We start from the raw sequence: 20,012 nt of genomic DNA, 5'->3' as shown, positions 1-20,012 counted from the left end.
AAGACTTTCCCTTTGGAAACAGTTTCCCTAGCCAGCCACTCTACAGAGTCAAGTTTGCCTCTTTATCTCTATCCCAATAAATGAAAAAAAGCTCCAAGATGACCTAAATGAAATACCCAAGAAAATCATAACACGAACTTATGCATTATGCATTTCCTTTAGAAAGTTTTGGAAATTAATCAAAATAATTTGGTTAATTACCTCATTGTGATAAAGGTTTGGGGAGCCAATTAGACAAAGCAAGCAAAGAGAGCTGCAAGCTTGAAATACAGAAGCAATAACGTGGAATACTCCTCTAAGGAAGAAGTTGGAGATGACAGTATATGAAAGGGAAGTGTCTTGTAGGTGAAAGGCACAAGCGCAGTGAAGGACACACAGGGAGGGTGATAGTGTGAACTGGTGGGGAGTGCAGGTGGGATCAGCACAAACTGGCATAGACTCATTGAATGGCACTGCTTGGAAAGAAAAAGCTTGCATTACAGCAGTCAAACAAGGACCTGCTACTGCTTTGTGAAAGCCATGCAAGGCTACTTATCTAGCATATATATAAATATATAAATGTGTATGTATTTTAATTTAAATAGTGAAATGCTTGCCTTGTGCTGTGTTGTGTCATGTTGTAAGACTTTCGCAACAGTGACTGCCTCCTTGGGTATTTGGACAGTATCTAATTATCATTGTTGGTGTAGTTAGTTTCTCCAGCCCCTCCACACCACACAAATACATACGTACACTCACTTTCTCTCTTTTTCTGCATATGCAGAAAACATTTGTCAGGCAACATTTAGGGAAATGATACAGAATAATACAGGGTCTATCAACAGGCTGTAACCTCTGTTAGAGAGCACCAGACCAGTGCTTTGTACCTGGGCAGTGTGGAAGAAATCTGAATTGAAACCTTGAGTTTTTCTCATATGTGTAATACCATACAGATATATGCAAGGATTGGCCCTGGCAGCATCATCAACCTCTGTCTACAGTAAAGAGTTCCACAGTCATCAGTTGTACTATGTGAATGAATGAGCTGAGCAGGGCATGTATGGTATTAGTCCTCTTACTCCAGTGCTCTGCACCACTGCTTGGAAGTGCTGCTAGACTTGCAAACTGTTGCTTCCACCTTATGAAACCCAGTATCACAGACACAAGTCTGATAGTGTGAAAGCAAATTTAGAATTTCCCCCTTTCTGTATGTGTCATTGTGAATGGCTACAGATGGTTCTGTTCTGTGCAATGGTCTGTTGCAGAAGGTAAGAGGCATGAATGTGTATGCTTACATATGTGAAAAGCACGTGAATGTCAAATGTAAGCTAGATTGGTTGGATCAGATAACCCAGAGTTTACCTCAGGTTCAATAAAATTACTTATGGAGGGAGAAAATGCTTCACATGGAAAAGGGAGAGATCTTGTAGCTGCAAGGAAAGCTGATGATATTGATGATAAATTGATGATAAGCAAAATTTAGACCTTAATGTTGGTAATAATAATGTTGGTAATAATATTTCTAATTGATGACACTAATATGGTAAAAGAAATGGTCTTAAAAGCATATAATGTGTACAGAGTTATCTGTCAAATCTAGCTTGCAAGGCCATAAAGCAACATGAATGGGAGCTATTGTTAGTAAAGAATTTATTTCAGAGAACTCATTGTGTTTTCTCTTCCGTAGTATAGACTAATCTGAAAAGACGCTGAAGGTCACATCTGGAAGATGAAAATATATTTTCCCATAGAGATATTAAGGCTTTATGATTATGCCAGAGCACACATTTAAGTATATGGAACCATTAAAGTTTGACAAGGCACCTGATCTAGATGAATAACATTTCCAAATTCCAGAGGAATCATTAAGGTAAAGTAAGAAAAGCCTTTAGAATGGTTTGGGTTTTTTTTTTTTTTTTTAACATCTTTTTAACAGCTAGGGCAACATCAGAAGAAAAAAGAGAGAGTAGCGGTATTTCCGTATTTTTGGGAGAAGGTTGAAGAAAGAAGTCTATGGAATGAGTAATATGGAAAGAACAGCCACTGCTTTTAAAGACCAGGTGATCAAATGTGATGAATGAGTAAGATTTCTGTGCAGACAGCCCTGAATAGCTAGAGAAAAGTAAACTAAAAGATATATTTTGCCTGCACATAACAGCCTCTTGAAACTATGTCATATGTAGACATGCACAAAAAAAAAAAAAACAAAAAACGCTAGGCTGAGATAAACACAGAGGGCTGGTGAAATGAATTTTAAATGAATTTAGGAATAAAAAATACAGCATATAAGCTAAAGGGAAATGCTTCATAAAAAGAGATGAAACAAATGAGGCAGAACTAGTGGTCAAAGCTGCGCACCAGTCTTTGGTATACAAGTGGGAGTTGCTGGAAAGAGAGCTGATTTTGCAAGAAAATGAATGGAACAAATGCAAAAATACGGCTCTGTAAAGACAAAATAATGGTTTTAATAGTATGCTTCTAGGAAAGTGAGACTGCTTCATTTAATTTAAAGTAGTAGAGGAATGCAATTAACCCCATCCCCAGCAGCACAACACTGAATATCAATCAATAATAAGAACTGGACATACAGATAATAAACTATCTGTGCAATGCTAACCAAGGTTAATAAATAGAATATTTAATTTCTACATATAAATATACTTATACCATATACCTGCATGTAATACAGTTATTGTCATAAGTGCTAAACACATACAACATAGATTGGCGGCAAAAGATGAACAATACTGTGCTGAGCTCTAAAGGTTTTAATGTGGTCTGCAGAGTATCCATCTGTCTATCTGTTTTATTTTGCGGAGGACCATTCATCCTCTTAGCATCTCTGTCATGTTCCCATTCGTCGAGCAAATAATCTTCGGGTAGAAGCTGACAGTTCTTTAATGTAGCTGTAGGTTATTTCTGAGGTTAATCTCTGTCAAGCTTGTGCTGCTCCTTTGGTTTTTGGATGGTATCTTTAGGTTGTGGGCAGAATGAGAAAAGTGTGTTGCACAAATGGTGAATCAAGCAGTGAGTAATGCAGGTCAGTCCAAGTGAAGTAACAATAAAACCTTTAGACCACATCGTATTTTCATCTTCATGCCACTTATGTCACAGATAAATGTTTTTAAGAATATACAAGAGAATTTTACTGTGCATTTTAGCATGCGTTTCTTTCTGCTTGTAAAGTCTCTTATTTCTGTATCGTAAGATCGGTTGCGACAAGTTACCCCCATGAAGAGGGAAAAAGACATAAAGCTCTCTAAAATGAAGTAGAAGACCAGCTTCTCTCTCATAAAATTCTCAGAGTTTTAAGCACCAGTTTCTCACTGATCTGCAAAGTCAGAGAAAGATGTGAAGTTCCTACATGGGAGCTGGGAATCAGCTCTTGTGAATATTGTCATGTGAAGCCAAACTTGATCTCCCTGAAGGACTATGTATTATTGAACCTCACAGCTGTGGTGGCTTGGGGTATAGGAGGGGTGCTGCAGATGGAGAAGTGAAAGGTTCTTATAGCCTTTGTGCAGAAGTAATTTCAAGGAAAGAAATACATATTTTGGTGGTTGCCATTTTTGTAAGTTTTAAAGATTTTTTAAAGTTGAGTCTCTGGCTTGGACTGTTAAGAAAATCCCAGATAATGAGAAGTGGGCATAAGAAAATAATGTCTATTTTGAGCTGGAAATGTGGTTGGCAATAGCCACATGCTGAGCTTATGTATCCACAGGTTTAAATTCTCTTCATTGAACTTATTCCATAGCTCATATAAGTTTCAAATGTACTTTATTAAAATTGCTGTCCAGAAAAAAAATATTGAAAACATCCCTTCTTTGTGGAAAATTTATCTCACAATTACAACTGCTCAGGCAGTGTGCTTGCCCACCACATTATTTTTTTCTTTTTTTACATTTTAACATTTTTATTTATAGAAACACAATATTTAAAAGCACCCACAACAAACAACATCATGCTCCCCAGGCCAATGCATAAAAGATGGGTTAGAATCTCCATTTGTCTGTGCTGTGCATGCTCATTTAGATTATGGTAAAGTGGGTATGAAACACTACTGGAACACAATGCAAATGATGTATGCCTCTGTGCAACGAGATAAAAGACTATATGTGGTATTAGAGCCATAATTTTATGCTTGTTAGTCATCCAATTTTGATTAAGGGAACATTTACTTCAAGAATAAGTCTTCATTGCTGTTCAGACTTTCCCCTTCTACATGAAGTTGTATGTTAGAGAGCAGAGCAAAAAGCAACCCAAGATTAGGACAGTTGGGACTGATGTGGTGGAAGTAGAACAGTACAGAGCTAACACTCCTCTGCCCTGTGGAAGAGGTACAAAATGGAAACGTTGGCTTCTGGCTTCAACAGTAGTTTGGGTTTAAAGGTACTTGGACCCTCAAGGTAAACACTTGAAATTTCCACATTGCTCGTAAAATGCTAAAAGTGACCCAGAATGTTTTCCCTCCAAACACCAAAACCTTTTCAGATTAATTCCACAATTGTACATAGTGTAGGGTTTTTGAAAGCTCCTAAATTTTTTCTACAGTTACCAGACAGATGCTCTTGAACCAAGTCAAAAATCAAATGAGAAAGGAGGTAGAGCTTTTAGCCAGGATCATACAGGAAATTTAAAAGTTTCCTGCTGCCTGCTAATTCTCTTTTGTGTGAGTGTTATGAGTAAAACCAGGAAATTTGGTTTTTTCCTTTCTTGATAATCGAGTTGAGGTAATATAGGTGAGTAATTATCCCCTCTGACAGGTAGGATGGGTGACTCAGTGCCAGAAGAAAGCAGTTCTTAGATGTACCATGAGCAGAGAAGTGTGAACATGAGTGCCGTATTCATTGCTATTTGGATTCAGGAAAATCCATTCTGATGAAAGATGCAGATGTCTCCTCTGAGGCCTATATTTGAATATGTGTTCACTTCAGTTATAATTGACTTGCTGATTCCTACTGCTTCCTGGCATTAAGTTCATATGTGCAACAGGGAACAAAAAAGTCTTCTTTAAGTACATCTGAATTTAAAGCTTTGGTTCAAACATTTGGGGAATGAAGGGTCTCAAAATACAAACCATTAGCTAAACTTTCTTTATATTGCATCTTGAGCAATCTGTTTGCTCCTCTTATATATGCCAGCAAAATGGGGTGAAAAATTCTTCTCCCAGCTCACAAAGGAAATAGTCTGCCATAACTCAGATATTTCAAACCATCTGTCCTTTGAAGAATGACACAACTCTGCAATATACCTGTGGTGGTTTTAAATTCCCAGCTCACGTATCAGTCTCTGTTGTGTTGCAGAGGGTCAGGCCAGGGGCAGGGGGACGCGCTCCCAGCCCCGTGCTGCTGTGGCTGCCCCGCGATGGGGAGCCTGGCCAGAGAGGGAGATCAAGAGCTGGCTTGAGTGGCTTCTGCAAGCAGGACTCGAGCCTTTGGCAGTGGGATATGCAGCCTGGAAAACGTGGTTTTTCACTAAAGAGGAGTGAGTGGGGTCCCCTGCCACCTACTTGGTGTGCACAGGCTGCTGGGAGATTTATTATGCCAGAGTTTTCAGTTCTGTCAGGGTGACTTACTGTTTATTTAAACCTGTATTAGCCAGGATATATGTCATATCATGGTTTTTTTTTTTCCTCTAGCTGTTGCTACTGTTTCAGTGAGCCCTGAGGGCACATTTTCCTGTAAAACAGATAAGCTTTTTCATGTAACACCCCATTAAGTAAAGCCCTTTAGCAAGGACAAAGAGCCTCTGTAGATCCTCTCCTGGCATAGAGTGTTTACAGGCTGAAACACAAAACCTGCTGTTTCATTAAAAAAGAAAAAGAAAAAATCCGAAAGTTACCAGTTAATCTGCTGATTGCCCTGTTGATTTTTTCCACAGCTACACGTACTGAAATGTTCTCTTTGTCTCTCTTTGATATTTTCCAAGAAAGCTGCTGCTTCTGCATCTTCTTCTTTAACCTCTTAATAGTGGCTTTGTGAATACCTTTCAAGCATTTGTTTTTGTGTCAAGTTTGCATACTTCAGATGTATATAAATGACAAGGGTGTTGGAAGAGAAAAGGGGATTCACGCTGCTGTAGATGTGCAAGGCTCTGAGAGCTGCAAAACTAGTGAGCTGCAGGTGTGGAATTGTTATACTGTGCTGGATTGTGCCTCCAGCTGTGGAAATTGGGGGAAATGTGCACAGCTGGAGTGTGTACACAGTAGTGTGAGATGTCAGGTAAATGTCCTCTAGAAAATGGCACTTTGGGGCCAGAAGTATGGTCTTGATGCAGTGGGGTGGTTTTATGAGCCTTGACTCTTGGCTTGCTTATGTGGATTAGTAAAAGACAGCAAAAGCAGTCCAAAAAGTGTGACTGACAGGTTCAACACATTGCATGGCTGCAGAGCTATTCAAAACAAATTGTATATGTGGAGCTGGTGGCCATGTGAGTGGTATCTTCCTTACGGACTTTTTCTATATTCTTAGCTACAGATCAGCTTTAGGCAGCTTTTTTTTCCTCATTTTTCTCTGCCTGCTAAAGTGTTCCTGTCTGTTGTTCACAACTTTAGTAGAATTTATTTCTTTCCACCTACCATGCTTATGAAATTTGACTCTGAAAGATTAGATGCAAATGTTATGCAGGGTTGACCTTTTCATTTACAGGGTAACTAATTAGCTTGACAAGTAACACATTTAGTAAAATATGTATATGTCATTAGATAATCCTGCCTACCTCTTTATGGTTTCTCCCTAAAACGCATCTTCTGTTGCAATTAACTGCAGGCTTGCTATTGCCTTCAATTCGAGCAGGACTATGGACCTATACTAAGTGCAAAGTAACTCAGCACTCAGTCTCTAATCTGGCAACCTCATAGTTTCTTCTTTAGTCAGGCTTTGGCACCACAGTGTAGTGCTGAGTACCTTTTCCAGTTCTGCCTCCTTTTTGCGATAGGGCAGAATGCAATATGAAAAACAGTAAAATATAAACACTTTTAAAGTAAAATTCAGGCAAAGGCAGACGTTTCTAAAGTTGACTAAACTCACATGGCAGCCTGGGCGTGACTTTGAGGTGAATCTGTGCAACTGGCTAGACAGCTTCAGCTAAGCTCTGTGATGCTATTTATGCACAGACCACTGTGCTGAGCTCTGCATTGTAGTTGCAATTTATATTGTTACTTCACCGATCAGCAGTTAAAGAAAGAGATGATCATATTCATTATTTACTGTGGGTGGCATCCTGGTATTCAAAGGGTCTGAGGAGAGGTGGTTGTGTCCTTCATTGAAGGAAAGGGACAGAAGAGGTGGTTATGTAGACGCAAGAGGTCAAAAGAAAAGGTCAAGAATTTGATGCAGGTCTTCTAGGTCAACAAAAAGGGGATGGACATGTCAAAACCACAAAGCCCACCCCATATTGCCTTTGAACCATTTATGGCCTTCAACAGATCTTCTCAACCACAGTGAACCTTGAATGCTGCATAGATTGGGGTCTGATGTGGGATAATTAGCATTCCCTAGCTCTGGATTACAGCATTTGGTTTTTGGTACCACCTCACAGTATGGTGTTGCAACAGAGATGAATGATGCCCTGCTGCAAATGGTAGGCAGTGATACTTCGCAATTCTCATGAACCCATCCTGTGCTCTTCAGTGTCCTTTAAACCATTACAATTAGCAAGAATAAAAAAGGGAGAAAATTCTTACTGGATGCAGCTAACAGGGAGGCAGAGCCTGTGACTGCATACAGGAAAGAGTCCACATGAATTTTATATGGATATTTTGAACTGTCCTGTTCCTTTTTCAGATTTGTTTTGGAAGATGCTTTTATTTTTATTATAAAATACATCAGTCAGCTGCTTCACTGTTTTATATGCATTTTTCTGATCCAGAATTGAGCCTGGTGTTGCCATTAATTCATCTGCTTTGTGCTTCTTTATTACTATATTGTTCCTTGTCAATTTATTGCCTCTGCCTTTAGTGAAGCAGAGGTAGTAGCTTCACAGATGGAGAACTAAATCATAGAGAAACAATGTGACTTTTTACATGACCTATGAACACAAAAAATAATAATCACTCTAATTGACAGGTGTAGGCACTGCATGGAAGTGTTATACATAGCTTAGTTATGTTGGCAGTGCCGCTTTGTGAAAAGTTCAGTTTTTATGAGAGAATGCATGAGATATTAGTGTAAATTTTCATCTTTACATTTTTGCTTATGGTGCACCCATTCAGTGAAGGTTTTATGTACCTCTGGGCCCTCTCCTGGCTACCACTGGGTCGGATTTCTCTTCTCTGTTACTAAGGTGCCAAGGCCAAAGCTGCACCGGTTTTGGCTTTTGGCACGGTCCCTCAGCAGAACTGCTTCTTCATGAAGCTCTCTTTATCCTTCCTGCTTGCTTTCTCTTTCCTTCATGCTAGTTTTCTTTCATCCCTTGTGGCCTTTTCTCATACTATTCCTTTCTCCTTTTCTTTTAGCAGTGTCTCCAGTTTGAAGTTTAGAGCAAGTCTTCCCTCTCTTTTGAAACATTTCACTCCCTTCTGCCATTCACTTTGTTCTTTCCCCCTCCTGGGAGTGAGTGCCAGCTAGTGCTGGCATCCTCCACCCCGAGAAATGTAGTAGGTTGCTTTGCTAATTCCTATGACACAGAACTTTTTTTTTTTTCTTTGTTTGTTTTCATTCTCTTTCCATTTTGCCTGTTCTGCATTGGGCTTATCATTCTCTGTTGAGTTCAGCACAGCCTCTGGAGTCATTGAGGGGCTTGTATAGCAATGTATCGTCTATGATTCATATGAGGCATACAACAAAATGCCTACCATATTTTACCTATGTAATTGTACCAGGGCTTACATGCATACAGAAGTAGTCCTTGGATAGATCATAATATTACTTAGCAACGTGAGGCTAAGGGGTCAGGCTTGAATAGGAGCTTATGGGAGGTAGCTCAGCCAAGTAAGACTATTTGAAATCAAGTGGCCTGTACGGATGTCACTGCTGGATTTTTAACAGTGAGGTGATGATGTCTGAAAGCCTTGTTAGCAGATATCTTTGAGAAATGAGGAGGACGGTAAAGTGCCACCAGTTGAAAGAAGGGCAACTATCTCTTAAGATGCAGGAAAAAGAAGAGCAAGGGGAGTACAAATCTGTCAGCTTCTTCAGCACCCAGAGGAATGATAATTGATGGTAGAGGCAAAATCACAGTTTATATGTTGCCCAGCGGTAAACTCCAGACTCAAGTGCTACTTGTGTAGTGGTTGGGTTCCCCCAATGATTTTGGAGAAGATGATTCCAGGTGAGGTTCTCACTCTGAATAAAGCTCTCTAGGAGCCTCTCTCTAGTCCTTAACTATACAGGGAGCCAGGGGAAGTAAACCTTTGAATTCAGGCTGTATTAATACCCTGCAGTGAGAATTAGTGAGTCTAAAAGCAGTGACCGTATTCTATATGCTTTTCTTTATAAAGTTTTCTATATTAATCATAGTGATTTGGTTTACTAAACTTTGTCATCACAGTTCCTCAGTAATCAAAATTATTGCCTGTATCTTGAGAGGGGTGAGATTAGAAGAGCAATCCAAGCTAAATCTCTTAGTGATCAATTATTTTGAAGAGATTAATTTGCGATGAATTTTTAAACTATATGTAGTTATGTATTATTATACTAGGGTATAACTATTATTGCAGCATATATTTCTACATTAAAATTTAGTCATATGTATTTATTATGACAGCCATCTTAGCTGGATGTAAATTAAGCTGGTATTTTATACAGACATAATGAGCAGCAGAATTATTCCTCTAGAAACTTGTTCTTCTCTAGTGTAGGTTTCATGCCTATTGAGGTGCATGAATCTATCTGATGTTCGTAGGAAAGTAAGAAACATAGAAAATGGTACCAAAAGAGTTCCTGAAATGTCCTTAGTACGACCATTTTTCCCCACTATTCTTACATTATTTCTCAGAAATGTTTGTCTGTCTATTATAAACCAGTCTGTCTATTATAAATATATACATTTAATATGGTCTTAGATAATTTGCAGTTACAGTGGTGCTAATCCCTATTAACAGAAAATGCTTATAGAAAAATATCTTTCTCTTGTAGCAGCATGGGTCATGTGTGTTTATTTTGTGGGAATGTAAATAGTTTTTCTACCAAGTGTGACTTAAAAGCTAACAAATTAAAGTCTGACTAAGATGTACTTCTCATCAAAGATATCATATGGCGCAAAAGGCTGGAAAGATCTTGGAACAGCAAGAAGGGACACAAATGAGGTGGGAAATACAAAACAGATCAGAACTTCCACCCACAAACTGAAATCCACATACCTTTTTTTTTAACCAGAGGAAAAACCTTCCTTTACTCAGATGGCCATTGCAGCACCTGGCACTTTAGCTTGCAATGGCAATGCCTTTCCTGTGTACCAAAGTGCTTAAATGAAAATTTAACATAGGTTCTTGAAGAAGAGAATTTACTAATCAGCAAATGTGCTGCTTTGCAGATGTGGCTAGTTGTGTGAGCCCAACTAAAGCACCATTTTGAGAGTGTGAATTGGTTTCATAGAGCTTTTCTCATTTTCCCTCATAAAAGCCAGCAATGGAAGAAGCTTCTTAGGGCCTGTGACGGCCAGGGAGGAGTCTATGATATATCATCACCATTGGACAAGTTTGCTCCGAGCCCAGTCTATAAACCTTGAATTGTCTGGTAGGTAGCCAAATACCAGCATTTTTCTTTCTTACGTATCCATAGTCAATAGTCCCCATCAATGAACCACTTCTACAAGAGGAAACACTCCTGTTAGAATGGAAAAGAGCTAAAGTATTAGTCTGATTCCTCTGCTATGGGTTGAACAAATCACCCTGAATTTTTGGTACAATGAGAGTGACAGCTGGGAAAAGCAATTCATTAAAGACAATTGCATTATACTGAAGAACTGCTGTCTGAAATAAAACAGAAGATTCAGTGCAGAAAGAAAAGAATCTAAAATAGGGTTGAAATAGATTGCCTTTTTCAGATCAAATGTTAATATTATTTGTAGCACTGCTTCTAGGAACTCTGCAGTGGTCTGGCTAAGCACCACTGCTGGCTGGTTACACATCTCGTCCTCTGCAGCACTGCAGGGAAGCCAGTTCCCCAAGGACCATCTTCATCTCCACCTCTTACCCATGGGAAAGATGGAGTGTCTGGGGCCTTGATACCGCTCCTGCAGAATCAGTTTTAGGGAGAAAGAGAACTGGAGAAGTATCTAACCCTCTTGGCTTTAAAATTTCACATTTTGCACCATCTGCAGAACAGGAGGAGAAGCAAATTAAGAATCCTTCACTTCCAGTCCTTGAATAGCACTCCCAAGGTCATGCAGCAATATACTGTTTATTAACCTGGGCAGGTAACAAGGATGTAGACGGACCCTAGTGTCATAAGTATTATATATGGTGTGTTTTTAAAAGAGCGAGAAACAGTAGATTTAGTATTCTAAGATAAATGTGTAGTAGGGTATACAATACATTATACATTTAGTTGTTTCTGCATACATCAAGCATTTAATAAAGTGATGGCAGATGTTGAAAATCTCTACTGGATTGCAAAATACTAATATGCAGCATTTATGTACTGGAGAAGATTAGACCATGTTTAACTTCCATAGTTCCCTTAACACATATAGCAGCATGACAAGCTGTGTATAGCACATGACAAATTGTGTACGAATCTTTACCAAATAGACTCTACTCCACAACATACGCTGGATACCAATACTGGAAAAGAAGGGGTGGCCTTTTTATTGTGTGTATCATCACCTGCCCTTCCTCACTCCTATATGGATCAGAGATCTGGTCATGGTAAAATTAACTCGCTTTTTCTTGCTTCTTGGCTAAAATATCTGGATCCTTTTGGATAGTCATATGTTAAATCTGTTGGTAACTTTTGCATTGCCTTTCTAAAGTAATTTGGCTTGTGTGCAGAGCTGAACTTCCAGTGAAGTCTGAAAGGCTTTTTTTCCCAGTTTAGAAGATGCCACCACTTCCTATGTGCAGCAATAGTTTTACCTTAGAAGAGCGTAAAACGACCCTATTAGAATAGCTTCGAGTTTTCAGATGCCTCTCTTGGGTACATTTGCACAGAAAATGGTCACATTGAAGTACTTAGGAAAGAGAAAGGCTTCTATCTGGTTTGAAGCAGGTACACTGCGTGTTAGGTAGGTCTGGATGTGTGTGTGTGCTCTGCCTTTGCGGTGCCCTCCTCTGTAGGACAGGACAGCCTTGAGCACCATTAGAAGCATACCTGCCTCGTCGTCTTGGCTGTGCTAGCTTTGATCCTCAGCCTCTGAAGATGAAAAACTGGTTGGTGTCAACTACTGCAGTGACTTTTCGCTAATTGCCAGGCTGGATCAAAGAGCAGAGCATTTTCCTGGGGGTCACACCAGGACGTTGTCTCGTGCGTGTGGGCTGGAGGCAGGCTGCGGATGTAAGGAATGGCTTTGCCGCGGTTTGCTGTGGCTCTGTGTGACAACACGATGGCAGAAGCAGGCTGTTAGGGTAGGTGTTGGGGACAAGCCAGTAGCATTAAGGCAGCAGATATGAGGCTGCATGTGGCGTCCAACTCAAGCTGAAGTCTTGGTCTGGGCTGCAAGTTGCCCAGCCTTGGTGCCACCAGGTGTGGCACACATACAGCTGGCTGCCAAGGGACAGGGTTATCTAAGACGCTGCGAGGCTGGTGCAGCAATGATTGGGACATTTTCCACAAATACTCCTTGAACAGAAATGATGGTGATGAAATCATAAAAGTAATTGGCTCTTGTAACTTCTTTTTTGGAAACAAATTGCACCTAAAAACATGTAGAGGTGTCTTTCTTTTCCAGAATATTATTGAAAATTAATAGACCATCTGAGTCTGCGGTATCATAAAATATGTATCAGTTTTTTTCACATACCTGCAGATTCATCTCCAGCAGCTCTCCATCTGTTTGCAGGCTGTTTTCTAAACCAGTGTGATGCCTCAGGTGCAGAAGAGAGACAATAATTAACAATGTGGCCTACAGCATCTTGGGGAGCAATTAATTTTAGTGAATGGATGGGGGAGGAAGAAGAAGGAAGGTAAGCTTTGCACATTTGTCTGCTTGTGCATGCACGGCTGTGCATATTGGATAGATGTACATACAGATAACATATGTATGTCCCATAAAGCATTCAGGCTTTCACTCTTTTGCAGTGGCTGGTGTGCACAGAAACTTCTTGAAAAAGACAATGCCATCTGCACTGAGGAGATTAGAGTGTGTCAAGGAATATGCTTTTCCACTTCTCACATTTCTGCTTCTCTCCAACCTGTCCCTGGAAGAATCTCAGCTTTTAACCTGTCAAAACAGTTTTAAAGCTGGTCTCTGATGTATAGAAACCTGTGAGATAGAACCATGACAGCTACATACTGTCAAAGGAGTATGACTGCATAAAAGAAAAATAAAACCCCAGCACTTCTGAATAAAAGGACGAGGAAATGTATGGGACTGCACTGACATGTGGGGTAGTTTTTTCATGCATATCTATGTGCATACACTAATCAGGAAATACTGAATTTATATATAAGACCATTTCACTGATTTATACATTAAGACATTATAGTGTGTATATACAGCACTGAAAATAAAAGATACGCACACCTACAGAGAGGCTAAAAATGAAAACCGTATAATCAACTAGAATTTTTTCCCCAAAATTTAGGTCCTGAAATTAGAAAACTAAATCCATTTATAAGCTCTTAAATGCAAGTGGCTTCATTTCAGATGTGCTGAGCAACTGCTGCATCTGCTGGCTTCTGTTATTCAGACTGTTTCTGTTTCTGAAAGGCAGCTGTCAGGAAGGACATCCTGTAGGGTCTCCTCTGACGTGTATAGCTAGCAGATAGGCAAGCGTGACTGCAGTATCTCCGTGCCATAGGAATACGGCTGGAGATATGGAAAAGTGCTGCTGAGCTTTCTGACTGGCTGTGTGATCTTCAGGGAGGAATCCAGCAGAGATGCTGAGGGAGAAACTCCAGCACACACTAATTAAGTATTTTTCTGCTTTGACTTCTTTACCCCTTTTTCATATCCCTCTGTCCCTTCTCCTTCACACACTGGTGCCCATGCTGAATGTAGAGGCTGTCTGAACCAGCAGAAGAAACTCCTGCAGTATTAGTTTTGAGAGGGGGATGTCACAGATGTGACTGCTTACTTCTGGGTGCCACACAGGCAAGCTAGGTGTTTTGAAAGTGTCTCATCTCACAAGTGTGTGGTCAGATTTGGCAAATGGTTGTGTTAATTAAGAGCACCTGAAAGCTTAATAGTTAGCCCAAATAAGGTGGTTTCTAAACCTTTGACTTTATTCTGCAATTTTGTAATCGCACAAGCATGCGTGCTGTGGAGAGAAAATAGAGTGCCTCAGTGGAAAGCTACTAGTGCATTCATCCCTTCAGAGAACAAACTCATTTGCCCTTTTCTTTTTATGTCTGCTTATTCAAACAATTAGATAAATTAAAAACAAGAAGATGTTCTGCTCTGAGCCACTCTCAAATGTTTTGAGGCAGTAAAATAAATGAGAATCAGTAATGTAATGCGAAACTGATTTGAGCATGTTTACATGTTATTAGGAAGCTAAAAGGTTTACTCATGCCTTTGGTTCTGAGTTGATGTAAAAATATGTACTATGTCTGTAGAAACAGCTGCATGTAGAGGCTGCTGTTAGCTGGCTGCTCTCTGTGGAAAAAAAGAAAAAATGACTTGAGCATTTGTCTTTTTCTGCAAATGGCCAGGCTATGACAGCAGGGAGGACTATAGACTGTCAGGATGTGAAACCTGTCGTTTGTGCATCCAAGAGAGGACTCTGCTATGAAGGTAGAAGTATTTTTCTGTAAGAAAATGACATACTTGGAAAGAATGTAAACTTCTCTGGAATGTGAGCAGTGGATTATGTTAATATCTGCATATCAACTTTGCCTTCTTGATTCACTTCATGCTACATCAATTATACTGTAACTTTTCAAACTGCTGTCTGTAAGTAGTATTGTTAGCTATAGCCAAAAGTTGGAAAAATATTATCCTTTTAAAATTTAATTGCTTGCTCACCAGGAAAGCAACAAGAAGGAAAAAAAAAATTACTGTATCCTGTATAGGAATGAAATTCCATCTATTTTTGCTTCTAAATACAATTTAAAAAATCAGAAATTACCACTAAACCTTTAATATCTTTGAATCCTCCAGTTTTGGCAATATAAAAAATTGCAATGTGAAATTTAATTTTGATTATTATATATGCATGGTATTGCATACAAGTATAAATACATACCACACAGATATTTCTATTTAAAAAAAAAAAAGAAAATCAGAATGTTTTACTTTGCCAAAATGCAACATTCCACTCTCACAACAGCTTACTCAAAACCCATTCTACATGGGGAAGTTTCATAAAAGTCAACACATTCCCATTAATTTTCTCATACCACTCAAGCTGCTAACTCCAGTGAAAGCTGTTCAGTTTGAAAATTGTCAACCTGCAATAGGTTCCACAGGCTGATGTTGGTTTAAAATGTCATTTTTTCACATCCTGGTTTATGTTACCCCTGTTTTGCATTGTAAATGGAAATGAATTTATGACCTGAAAAAGAAAGCAAATGGTAGCATAGGGAGCTTTTCTATAATGAAAAGAGTAGAGAGTAAAGCAGATGAAGCAACTCCCAGTATGTGAGTTTTCCACGGCTGTAGCTTCTGTCACTCAGTGATATTTCTTTAATTTCTTCCAGTTCTTGGTCAAATGGCTACTGAACATAAAGGATGAGATGCTCTTAACTCATACTTTTAAAACACTTGTTAGCAAAACTAATCTTTCTCTTCCATATCAATAGGAGTTAATGTTATTCCTTGAAAGAATATCAGTCTCATTCTCCAAGAAGAGTTTCCCCAGTACTAAACATTCCTTGTATGATTAAAGGCAGTCTGGGTACTGACCTTCTGATGTTAAAGATAACACAGAAGGAGCTAAATAAATTACACTAGTGAGTAAAGACAGAAGAAAAAGTATAATGGGAGTGACATCTCAAAAGTTTTACTAAAAAAAATCCCTACTGGGAAAAGCTCGCCCTCATTAGCAGTCAACAAAGAATCTAACAAAAAGAAAACAGTACAAAGGTGGCTGTTGAAAAATTAGCATTTGAAGATAGAGGAGAATAATATAGAAAGAACTGTCTTAGGCACAAATCCTGTGCTGCTGGAGAGCACAGCTGGAGCCTCTCCCCTCCCCGATTAGCTGCTATCTACCTAAACAGGAGAATGATGCCAAGGCAAGGTATATTCCTCCTGACAGGTAAGACTTGTCTGATTGTTTTCAGATCTCTCTGCATGGCACCTGAAGACACAAGAGAAAACAAAACCATAACCAAACCAAACCAAATGAAAAACAACACAACACAACAACAACAACAAACACACACACACACACTCACAAAAGCCCCAACCAACCAACCAAAAAACAACAGAAAACCAAACCAACCAACCAACCAAACAAAAACACCTAAAAAACCCACCACAACAACAAAACCAAAAATCCACACAAATGGGAGGAGGAATTCTTCTGCCAAAAACTTGTGATATTGAAGTGATATGAGTCCAAGGAATTAGGAGGCTGTTTGGTCCTGCAGTAACAAGGCATAGAAGAAGGAACAATCTGGTAGCAATACTGGAAATTATTTTGAACATGCCCTGTTGAAATGTTCTTGGTTTCAGAGAGAATTGGTTCCTTAGCCCTGTGTAATGATGAGCCTGGCCTAGAGCAGTAAGAGAGAAGAGGAGGCACTTAAATGAATTATAAAACAGAATTCAAAGTGCACTGGTAAGGGAGAAGGCTTATTTTCAGTGCTTGTCTCTTTTCTGCTGCTGGCAGTCCGTGGTGATGTGGTAAAGCTAGCAAGCACCAAGAAAAATTGAAGCAAAATAATAAAAGATGATGAATTCTTCTCCCTGTTTACTGTCAATGAAAGACCTCTTTGTTTACACCTCTAAGAATGGCTGGCAGTTACTGTATTCCCCGTCTCCTGACATGTAGTTGTTCGTTAGCCATGCTACGCATTTTTTAGTTAATTTAATCTTTCCTTTGAAGTCATTCCCTCCAGCTTTGTCATTTGTCTTGCTTTTGTCTGAACTCTTTCCAATTCATCCTGGCATGAAGGTAGCCAGATTGGGCTATTTGGGGCCTGCTTTCAGGAATGTGCTGTCAGGAAGGACCACTCAGCCCTTTCCATCTCCCAGGTCACTTTAGTAAGCTCATGGGATCACTGGTGTCCCTGGTGCCTCCCTGCTCCCTAACTATTTTACAGATGGCACACTGTGGAGCAGCTAATAAAAGAGCTGCAAATGGCACTGGCTGTTAGTTTGGGGTTTTTTTTTGTTGTTACTGAATACCATAATCCCAGTTCTGATCCTTCTTCTTGTGTATATTCCTTAGGTCTTTTTCAGCGTTGCTATTTTTCTGTTTTCTTTCTCCTACTAAATAGCTGTGCTGCAGTAGATGATTCATCAGATACGCTCCTCTGCATTTTTCCAGTATGTGTCTCCTTCAATGTTTCTAGGCAGTAGCACCAGGCTTCTTAGTGCACTGCCTTAGGTATTTGTGTTTCATCTTGGAGGGCTATTCCCATGAATTAAGAAACTGATTATTTTCTAGATGAGGTCAAGTCACCTAATGGTCCCCCCATTACAAACAGCAGATTTTGGCTCAGTTTGCTGCTGTTTTTCACATTCCCAGGTCCCTCTCCAGAGCCTTAGTCAGGAAGACAGGCTATGTGGTTTCTCAATGTGGCATGCTCCTTGTTTAGAATTGAAGTTAATTAACACTTGTTAACCTTCAGCACTTGTTGACCTTCAGCAATGCTTGTACAATGGGTTCTGCAGCCTTGAAAGTGGGACTGTAAATAATGGAAATATCTTGGGTCAGTTTTTAAAAGAAGAGATTGCTGTCCCATCCCAGAGCAAAAATATTATTATTCTTTATGAAACTAACACATCTCCTCTTCATTTACCCAAATGTAAAGACAGTGTCCAAGGGAAGGGTAGTGGAAATACCTTCTCAGGTGTCCCAGTGTGATATTACAAGTAAATAAACCGTGGCACCCTAAGTATGTCCAAACCAATGAATGTAAGAATATTTCAAAATATTTCAAATGCCTTATTAAATTCCAAGTCTTGTATTTATATCCTGTTTATATCTTGTTCTATCAACCGTGTAGTTCATAGTTCTGCCAAAAAAGCTATCAGGATGCTATGCATTATTTATTCTGTAATATTTCATGAGTCATACAAGGTATTCATCTGGATGTTTATTTGCTTGATTCTTTACTGTGCATGCAACTGATTTCCCGTACAGTAACACTTGGCTAAACCTGTGTTTTGTTCTGAAGATTCTTGCTACTTTGGAAGGTGTCCAAGCTTTCTGCTTTTGTAGTTCCTTTTTATTCACCACAGCTTTTGAAAAATAGCAGTTAAATGGTTCTCCAAATGCTAATTTTGTAATCTCCTGTCATATGTATAATCTCAGTCTACTGATTCAGAAACATTCAATGCGAGTGTAGATCAGGAGGAAGAGCCATCAGGATTAATGGTGTCCATGGACAGCCAAAAGAGTGGTAAAGCTCTGACTAGAAAATCATTTGATATAGAGATGTGAAAAGCTTAAAAAAAATAATTTAGGTGAGCGGTAGAGGGAGAATTTTCAGTAAAGAGATGGACACCCAGTTGGATAGATACAAAGCAGTCTTTTGCAGATGTCAGTAGATCAATGTGTAGAAAGAAAGGGGATGTGTGTGTGCGTATAAGCTGGAAAGTGGCTCTGCGGAGAAGGACCTAGGGTTCTGATCAACGGCAAGTAGAACATGAGCCAGCAATGTGCCCTGGCAACCAAGAGGGCCACCTGTGTCCTGGGTGCATCCAGCACAGCATTGCCAGCCGGGCGAGGGAGGTGATTGTCCCGCTCTGCTCTGCACTGGTGCGGCCTCACCTGGAGCTCTGTGTGCAGTTCTGGGCAACACAGGATAAAAAAGATATTAACCTGCTAGAGTGTGTCTAGAAGAGGGCTATGAAGTTGGTGAAGGGTTTGGAGAGGAAGCTGTATGAGGAGCAGCTAAAGTCACCTGGTTTATTCAGCCTGGAGAAGAGGAGACTGAGGGGAGACCTCATGGTGGCTACAGCTTCCTCATAAGGGGAGGAGGAGGGGCAGGCACTGATCTCTTCTCTCTGGTGACCAGTGACAGAACCCGAGGGAATGGAAGGAAGATGTGCCAGGGAGATTCAAGTTGGACATGAGGAGACGGTTCTTTACCCCGAGGGTGGTGCAGCACTGGAACAGGCTCCCCAGGGAGGTGTCACGGCCCCAAGCCTTACAGTGTTCCAGAAGAGACTGGACAGTGCACTCAGGCACGTGGTGTGAATTTTGGGGTTCTCCTATGCAGGGCCAGGAGTTGGACTCAGTCTTTGTGGGTCCCTTCCAACTCAGGGCATTCTATGATTCTGTGAAGCCAATTTCTAGATATTTATGTGTAAGTGAAGCTAGAAGCTTGATGGGAATAGGTTTTCAATAGCTCTCTGGCATGCTCTGGTCCTCACAGGAAACACTATGGTATTATGCTTTTGTGTAGTCGCAGAATCTAGATCAGATCCTAGAGGTATCATCTCATATAACAGAAAAATCTTTCTGTCTTCTGAATAGCAAAGGTTGTTCTAGACAGTGTGTTTTCTAATGTTTTTACTGAATTTAGTTTTCAAATTTCTCTCCATGTAAAAGCGCAGGTGGATCTTAGCAGCAGTAAATTACAATGGTGCCCAGGTTTTGTTTTTCCTGTTGAATTGTAATGTTTTTACACAGTAGTGTATTGCCCTGGCTTGTTGCTGCCCATCTCCAGTTGCTGTTGCTACTGTTTAGATGTTTGAAATGGCAGTTTCTTCCATGACTTTCATGCCTGCCGAGGAGGGCAGCAGAGCTGGGGCAGGGGCTGGAAGGCATGTCCTCTGGGGAGCCGCTGAGGACCCTGGGTCTGTCTGCTTTGGAG

This window comes from Nesoenas mayeri, assembly GCF_963082525.1.
Source record: "Nesoenas mayeri genome assembly, chromosome: 1".
In the NCBI taxonomy this organism is placed as follows: domain Eukaryota; kingdom Metazoa; phylum Chordata; class Aves; order Columbiformes; family Columbidae; genus Nesoenas; species Nesoenas mayeri.
Note: the sequence above shows the minus strand (reverse complement) of the source record.